This window comes from Myotis yumanensis, unplaced genomic scaffold (genome assembly GCF_028538775.1).
Source record: "Myotis yumanensis isolate MYYU_CA2020_CCGP unplaced genomic scaffold, mMyoYum1.0.hap1 SCAF_7, whole genome shotgun sequence".
NCBI classification, from domain to species: Eukaryota; Metazoa; Chordata; class Mammalia; order Chiroptera; family Vespertilionidae; genus Myotis; species Myotis yumanensis.
The window spans coordinates 11,031,419-11,040,753 of NW_027223758.1; positions in this window are offsets into that span (position 1 = coordinate 11,031,419).

A 9,335-nucleotide genomic window follows, 5' to 3' on the forward strand; every position below is an offset into this window, starting at 1 on the left:
GACTTCTCTCCGCAAGCTGCATTCCTCGATGGCGTGTCACGGGAGGCTGAGCGATGCCAGCAGAGATGACGAGTGAATGCTCCATTTGTCTGATCCCATCATCCCCTGGACCCTCCTCACTCCATCCCTGACACAGCAGTTCCCCGGGAATTGCAACATGCTCTAGCCGCTGTCATTGTGGCGATTCCCACCTTCTAATCATGAGCAGAGCCAGCTTGGGATGGGGTGGAAGCCTCAAGCTGTGAGTCATCATGGGAATGTCATCACCGGAGTGAAGAGACCCCTCCTCCACCCAGGGCTGTCCGGAGGACTCATTTGACAGCCATGGCTTGCATATTTACTGAGCACCTACTGAGTGCCCAGCAGCCTTAGTAGGTGCTCAATATGACATTCATGGCCCCCGCTCTCAAGTGGAGCTTCTGTTTTAGACGGGGAGAAACAGAGAAGCATCATTTCAGTGTTTGCTCAGATGTCCCTTCTAGAAAGGCCTTCCCGACCGCCCATCTAGTATCACAGCCCTGCATCCCCTGACCCCTCACTCTGCTGTATGTGTTCTCCGGCACTCTGTACTCTTAGGGCATTATTTTCAGTCTAGTCCACTAAAATGTAGGCTCTCTGAGGGCAGGGCTCAAGTGAGGTAACTGCGTTGCACGGTGATAAATACTAGGGTGAAATGAAAGCACAGTGCTACTAGGAAGACTGGCCAGAGAAGGATGGGGGAAGGATGGGCAGTGTGTGCGGCTGTTTTAGACTATTTAGTGGTCAGGGAGGGTGTCCTTGAATAGGTGGGTTTTGAGCCCAAGTCTGAAAGATGAGGGGAGCTAGCATTCGTGGGTGAGAGGAAAGAGGAATGGCATGTGCAAATGCCCTGTGCCAGGAGAGGTGCCGTATATTGAAGAACAGAAAGAGGAGCAATGGTGGCCAGTGCTGATGAGTGGCAGGAAGTGAGTTGATGTCTCTGTTGACCCCCCTGGGCCCGTCTCCATCAAGCCAGAGATGCTGCCTTCTGACCGGTGGAGGCCAGCTTAGAGACTCACTGTATGTCACATCGAGGGACTACCATCCCAGGCCATGGGCTCCTGTGGCCAGACCACATCCCCCCAGGTATGACCGAGTTCCTTCTCCAAGTCCAGGGCTGAGGCTTTTGGTAGCTGGACCAGCCCACAAGGAACTCTCTCAGTTCCTGAGGGAATCCCTCCCAAGCCCAGGAAGTGACTCTCAAGGACAGAGACTTCAGAGAGCCCCGTGGACTCCCAATGGGGGTGTAGGCTGGGTCGTAGTCCCTTCCACCTGGATTATCAGGCTGCGTCCTCACTGTCACCATGTGGGGCACGTGGAATTAAACTCATCTAACAGGTAAGGAGAGCAAAATGCACTTCCATTCCAGACCTGGCAACCCAGTAACCACGACATGCCGGGCAAGTAGTACCCTCTGAGCCTGAAGCTCCTCGTCTGTGAAGTGGGTATATGTGTGTGTGTGTGTGTGTGTGTGTGTGTGTGTATGTGTGTATGTGCGCGTGCGCGCTCTGACCCTAATGGATAAATCTTGGAGACAGAGAAGTGTGGTGACATGAGGGAAGGGCCTGGCAGGGCGCTATTCTGTCTCAGTTACAGCTCTGGGGCTGCACACAACTTTTCTTGACGCGGTTAAGCCAAGAAAGAAGGAGAAGGAATTGATTGCCAGGGTGCGGAGTGGCTCACAGGCTAGAACTTCAGCTTGGGCCGGACAAGAGCCAGGACCCGCTGGGGCTGCACTTAGCAGGAGCCAGTCCACCTCCGGTGAGGTCCCTGCAGTTTGTTTGACCTCCTCCAGCTGTATCATGCCCCACTCTCCCCCCTCCCCCTCCCCCCCTCCCCCCCTCGCATCGCTGGAGGGTCAGTGTCCTGGGGGAGAATCGCATGAACCCAGTTGGGGTCACACGTCAGGATATGTTGACCGACTTCCTCCAGACTGTCTGCCGTGGGGAAGAGGTGAATCTCTAGAGAGACTGTGTTTGTGTTCCCAAGAAGAAGGGTTGAATGGCTGCTTTGTGGTCAAAGAGTAACACTTGCCCGCTACCGTAGTGATGCTGGCTTCGCCACTGGGCTCCCTGCTCCAGGCACCACCTGTCCAGCTGCTGTCAGATGAAGGCTCTGAGCGCCACACCCGGGCGACTCAGCATCTCGGTGGAACTTCAGAAAAAACGAGGGCGGGCTCTTCTCTAGGCCGTCTCTTCCCATCAGCTTTGACAGCTTCTCCCCGAAGCCTCTCTTACATCTCATTGGTCGGTACTGGGCTCCACACCCACTCCGAAGCCAATCACTGGAGAGGGGAATACGTAGATAAGACCCATCAGATCTGACCCATGCTCGGCCTGAAGCCAGGGAGAGGGGCTGGCAGTTGGCTTACTCCAGCGTGGCCTGCCAGGCTTTCTCTCAGAAATCACGGACTCTGTGTCCATTGGTTAGGCCTGTATGCTGGCATATAAGTCCTTGGGTTGATCTCTCCCTCTTACCCCCGCCCTCCCCTACCTTCCCTCTGAGGAACAGGGGGGTGAGGGCATGAGTGGGGGGGATGGGGGGTAATGTGGGGATAAGGACACATATGTAATAACTTAATCAATAAAGAAATTAAAAAACAAAACAAAAAACAAAAGCAGAAATCGTGGGCTCTGTCAGACAGACTTCTCCGAGCCAGGAAGGCTTAAACATGGGGTCGAGGTGTCCCTTTCAGTCCAGAAGGTGTCTGTGAAAGCTGGTTGTGTTGCCACTGCTCCAGGGGGCACCTCCGAGGGAGGACATCTGTCACCCCCCTAAGAGCTCAGTCTCCCCAGATACTAAACCTTCCTAAGACGAGAGCCGTCTGCGACCCTGGGGAGGACAGAAACACCAGGTGGGAGCATCCAATGAGTGAGAGTTGTGGCTGAACTGAAAAAAAAATTCATGTTGCCAGGCACGTTGTTGACTTAAGGCAGGCTTTCATTAGAGCCAGGCCGTCCGTCCGCGCTGCCTGCTGGGGGCTGTCCGAGCCCGGCTGTCAGCTCCGCTTACCTGCCCGCGAGCTGACAGTTCCATGGTGGCGCCTCCCCTGGTGTGTGACCGAACACAGCCACTTTTCTCAAAAGTTGGTAACTAAATTTGAGGTGCTGAAAGAAATATTGCAATTGAAATAATGCTTTAGGGAACGTTTGTAAGCCTTGGAGTGAATTAACGTCTAAAAAAAAAAAAAGAGCCCCCTCTTTAAGCACAAATACATACTTTTCACATTCCTTTTTAGGCACCAAGGATTTTAACAGCAGTGTAAATCAGGCTTTACAGGCCACATATTTCAAGTATGGAGTTCATTAAATGTGTGAAATTTGACGTTTGCTTCAGGGCGTGGCTAGGCCTCCAGTAATGAATCGCAAATTGTGTTGGGCTTTCTGATGGCGTTCTGATGCTGAGACCCCCGTGGGCTTGTGCACACAAAGAGGCAAGTTCTCCTCCCGCCTCCGCAGGCCTGGCTCTCCCTGGAGTCTGCTTCAAGGGACCAGGTACTCATCACAGCTGTGGTCCCACCACCTTTGCTCACGCTGGGAACCAGGGGGCCCTATTCGTTCCATTGGTTTCTGAGTGGTGTCGATGCGTTTAGTAATCCAGTGGCCGTTTGCTGAGCCCCGACCGTGTGGCAGGCTCCGTGCCGAGCCCTGAGAATTCAGCGGCAAATGAGACAATGTCTGAGTTGATGGAGTTTGTAGTTTTGGGGGGAGACGGGCGTAGAACGATTTGTTTCACCAACAACTAGGCAATCGCCAGCTGTGAGAAGTGCCATGAAGGACATGTCTGGGGCTTTGTGAAGCCCAGCGGAGGCCTAGTTTTTTTCGGAGAATTAAGAGAGGTCTTTCTGGGCGTCACAGTGGAGATGAGACTGCAGGACGGGCGGATCTTCGCTAGGTGAACAGTGGGGAAGGTGGAGTGAGGGAGAGGGCAGAGAGCATGCCCTGCACTCCGTTAGTGAACGAGTAAATGTTTATGTACCCCTTGTGCCCTGGGTTAGGCTTAACGGTCGAGACTTGGAAGTTGTGTCAGCTGAGACTCATGATTGTAGGTGACAGAAGCCCGAAGAGTTGGGAATTTACCGGCTCATCTACCTACAAAGTGCAGAGTGCGCTGGCTTCGGGCAGGGCTGGCCAGGGAGGGAACGCCACCAGGCACCTGCCCTACCTCCAGGCTCTGTTGTGCTTTATGTCTGCTTCTTGTTGAGTCTCCGAGGCGGGCCACACACCCAGCACGGAGGCAGTCCCTGTGGTGGGACTGTGGGGAGCCCTGGCTGGCTGGTCTGGGTCCCGTGCTGTTGAGAGGTGGGGTGAACTCTGTGTGAGCCACAAGAATGAGAACGGAGATGGAGTGGTTCCCCAAAGAAAAAGCGGGGTGCTGAGAGGAAAGGTGGAGTGACGGACGCCGGGCAGGCTCATCTGTCACAACATCAGGGCTTCAGGCGAGTGTGTCCTTGGTGCCTCTCCAGGTGGACAGCAAGGCAAAGGTCCTTTACCGAGCTCCGGTTCCGTGTCACACGCTGTGCTTAGGGGGAGCCAATAAGGATGCCTCCTTGTTGAGTGCATCCTTGTCTCTGAGAAAGGATAGGAGGGGCGTACACGAATCTGAGGGACAGAAAGCAAGGCAATGACAATGAGGGCATTCTCGTGGAGGGAGACTGTGGAGAAACACCTCAAGGAGAAGCTGCATTTGGGTAGGCAGCAATGGGAAGGGGCATTTTAGGTCAAGCGAACAGCAGGACTGAAGGCACAGGGGCCGGAGTGTGGGGTGGGTTCTGCTAACGGTTCAAGAGGCCATTTCCTAGAACCACAGACGTGCGGGAAACGAGGACAGCGGAAGAGGAAGTCGGAACCATACTGTTGCGTTGTCAGAGACAGAAACTCGTGTCAAACCAGTTCAGTCCTAAAAAACAGAGGGATGTAGTGAGTGGGTGCGACTGGCTTCAGGCACAGCTGCATCCAGGGGCTTAACGATACGTTAGAGACCACTGGTTTCTTGATCTCACAGCTCTGCTTTCCCCTGAGTGTGCTCTCCCTTGTGGTGGGAAGATAGACATAGCCATTAGCATTAGCCATTAGCAGCTCCTGTCCTGGAGAGAGAGAGAGAGAGAGAGAGAGAGAGAGAGAGAGATCCAGCCAGACCTGGCTCATGTGGCCAACCCTGACCAGCTCCTGTGACTCCTGTGTTGAGGAGAAGGTAGCATGTGCATCGGCCCAGTCTGGGTCACACAACCTCCTGCTGGCCCTGGGACTGAGGGCAGCCTCCCCACTCCCTCCCTAAGAAAACCGAGAGTGGAGTTAGCGAAGGAAGAGAAAAGGTGCTGGAAAACCAAACAGCAGACATCCATGGCAAGTTTGCCACCACGGCAGGCTGGTATTTGTTTCAGGAGGCGGTGGGAGCCACAGCGGGCTATTGAGCAGGGCCGTGATCTTATCAGTCAAGCTGTCCTTTGAGAAGGTACCTTTGTTGGTGGTGGAGGGAGAGGGCTGGTTGGCGTGGAAGGAGAAGAGGTGGGGGGAGCGGGAGGAGGCTTGTGGCGGGTCAGGAGGAATGGGACGTCCGTCTGAGACAGGCAGTGGCTGCCAGGGTGGCAAAGAGACCCAGCGGCAGGGACACTGGTGGGGTGGGACAGGAATATGCTGGGCGTAAGGCAGGGAGCCCAGGAGCCTGTCGGGCACTCCCCCAGTCAGGGCTGTGAGCCGGGAGCCACCCCCGGAGGTGGGGGTGAGTGTGGAAGGACGCGACCCCAGGCGAAGACAGGGCTTTGGGAGGAGAACAGAGGGGCCGGCGTCTCTCCTCGGAGAGCATTTGGGGGCCAGTTGCGAATCCCATGGGCGGCTGCGCTCTGACTCTGGGGAGGGTGGGTCCATTTTCCACAAAGCTTTCCAGATGTTTGCTTTGTTGGTTTGCTTTATTTATTTATTTTCTTAAGTGGTAACAACAGAGAGAGAAGGAGGAGGAGAAAGAAAGAAGGCAAACCGAAGCGGAAAGTGAGGCGCCCTGGAGGAGAGGCGCCTGGGAGAGGCCTTGCCCCCCACGCCCCACGGCTTCCTCTGGTCCCCGAAGAGCTGGGAACAACGTGTCCGATGTCCTTCCCCTTTCCCGGTGCCAGGCCCTCCCCGCTCCCGGGCCTCAGGCCTTACCCAGGGGATGGGGACAAGGCTTCCTCCGGAGGAGCCTCAGGAGCAGTGACTGCCCAGTCCCTCCTGCTTGGAAGAGAGCCTGGCCTTGGTCTTAAACACGCTCCACTGCTTACTAGCTGCGCGACCAGGCCTCCGAGCCTCAGGTTACTCATCTGTAAAAGGAGGACATCTCTCCTGCCTGCTGGAATGACGCCTTTGCGAGAGAGTAATTTCCAAATGGGGGGGGGGGGGGGGCGGTGGCTCTCCACCATGGTGGGGTCCTTGCTAATGGAGAAGTCCCGGTCCTGAGGAGGGCGATGGAGTGACTGTGAATTCCCGCTGTGGGCCATGGGCTGGTCCGTGCAGGGCGGCAGGCCAGGGTACCTCTCTGTCCTGAGGGAAGGGGCTGGGGCTGGGCATCAGTGAAGACACCCCTGGGTTCCAATGACCCGAAACCTGGCCCAAACCGGTAGGGTTGCCAGTTAGAACACAGGACAACCAGTTAAATTTGGGTTTCAGTTTAACAATGATAACTGTTTAGCATAAATAGGTTCTGTGCTAAGGACTTATGCTAAGAACTTAGTCTATCTGAAATGCAAATTCAACCCATGCCCACTGCGACCTTACAAACGGGTCTAAGTAATAGGCAGAGTTTATTATCGAGAATCCCGGGGGGACTACAGGCTCATTTGGATCCAGGGGTTCAAACATCAAGGGTTCCCTCTCACTCTCTGGGCTCTGCTATTGCCCCACCGACTCGACCCCAGCTTGCCCCTCCTGCCGCGGCCACATCCCTCCCCTTCCCTGCCAGCGGGAGAGCCGTCTGCCCACAGCCCAGCTGAAGACCCCTTGTATAGCACTGGCCCTAACCTGGCTGTGCTCATCCCTAAACCATCACCGAGGTCAGGGGAACTCCATGTGCTGATTGGCTTAGGCCTTGATCACATTACCCCGACTTCCCTCAGTTTCTTTCTTTCTTTCTTTCTTTCTTTCTTTCTTTCTTTCTTTCTTTCTTTCTTCCTTTCTTTCTTTCTCTCTTTCTTTCTCTTTGTCCTTCTTCCTCTCCTGCTCCTGTTCCTTCTCCTTTCCCCTCTTTCATTGTATACAGACATTTTATTTTTATTTATTTATTTAATAGATAACTTTAAAAAATTATTATTATTTTTTAATCAGAGAGGAAGGGAGAGGGAGAGAGACAGAAACATTAATGATGAGAGAGAATCATTGATTGTCTGCTTCCTGCATGCCCCCCACTGGGGGTCGAGCCTGCAACCTGGGCATGTGCCCTTAACTGGAATCGAACCCGGGACTTTTCAGTCCTCAGGCCAATGCTCTATCCACTGAGCCAAACCAGCTAGGACCAGAGATGTTTTATTATTTCAATATATAACATATTTGTGACAATACCAATTGCATTTTTAAAAATTTATTTTTATTTAAAAAATCATTTTACTTCAATTACAGTTTATAGCCAGTATTATTTTGTATGAGTTTCAGGTGTACAGCATAGTGGTTAGATAATCATATGATGTACAAAGTGGTCCCCCTGGTATTTCCAGCAGCCCCCCCGCACCATACACAGTTATCACCAATTATTGACCATTTTTCCTATGAGGTACTTGGCACCCCCGTGACTGTTCTGCGGAAATGGGGAAGGGATTAAGAAGCACGGGTTGCATTTTCCCCAGTGGCTTATGAAGCGCAGGATAACATTTGTCTTTCAATCCGGAGACCCTCGGGGTCACTGGCCTTTGGAGAGTCTGGTCTCTGGCACCACCGGTGCCGGTGGTCCTGCCCCGGGAATACCAGTGGTACTTGGTAGCAAAGAGCATTCGGCTGAGTTACGCTCATGGTCCTTGCTCAGGACGCTCACCTCGCTCATCTAATCGGGTTTTCAGTGCGTGGCCACGTGCTTCTTCATTCTTGTGTTCGGTGAGGCACGGGTTTCACGTGTCTGCATGGCGTGTCCACGGGCGGGCAGGCAGCAGAGCCAGCGCTCCCTGGCGACGACAGTGTCTGGACGAGGGGACACGCAGATTTATGACAAACACCGTGTGGCGCTCCACTGGGGACTGGAAAGAAATGCCTCGCGATCATTCTCTTTGCTGTCACCCATTTTACTGCTCTGCTGCGGCGAGTCAAGGTGCTTATCAGGCGGCAGGAAAGAAGATTCTGAAGAGAAACTGCTTTCAGATTCTGCTTCCAGGCCCCACAGCTTCTATCCGTTCACAGCAACTCACCACAAGCCCGCCACCTCGTCGCCACATGACCCAGCTGTGAACTGGGATGGAGCCCCTCCCCATGGCCAGACAGGGTGGGGAAGGGGTGTGTGGTGTGGGCCTCCTCACTACCGTGGGGCTGGGGGAAGTCCCAGCTCTTGTCCCCTGGACTGCCCTCACATGTCGCTCTTGATTTCACCTGAGGGACCAGTAACCACTCCACATGGAGGGTTCCATCCTACCTGGCATGACTGAAAATGACATGGCCCCCAGCCTGCGCTCACGGGGCCGTGAGGGAGGGAAGAAAAGCCAGAGAGAGGAAGGGAACCGTCTGCGGAGGCCCCGCTGGGTCTGCTCGCTCTGGGCTGGAATCTGTATAGCTGGTCTCTAGTCCTCACAGCTGCCATTTGAGTGGGAGCGTCTCTGTGTTACACGCAAGAAAACCGAGTGTGTCACTTGGGACACTTTTGGCTGCATGTCATGCAGAACTGACTCAAACTGGCTTAAACCTTAAGGCAGTGTATCATCTCATTGCCACATGCTTCGGTGGTAAGGTGGGTTTCAGGAATGGCACGATCAAGGTGCTGGCTCCACTTTGCTGCCTTTCCCTTCGTTTGCCCTTGTCTTTCTTCATGGCAGTGAGGTGGCTGCTCTCAGCAGCTGGGACAGCATTTCCAGACTTAGGAAGCCAGGGTTGCAAGTGACAGAAATTCCACCAACTCCTGTTCCGTGGGGCCGGGTTCCGTTTGAGGGCCGTCTTCTTGTTCAACAGTTCAGGCTTCCAGACGCTAAAGGGTGGGCTGCAGAAAGCGTTCTAAAGAAATGTCAAATGGTTCCCAAATGGGGAAAAGCCAGGAACTGTCCAGAGGACTTGGATCTTCCCGCATCGGCCTGCTGCTGGGAGAAACTGCCATGCGTACATATGAATTGGGGGCTGCAGCAGTTTTGGGGTAAAAAAAAAAAAAAAAGAGAATTTGGG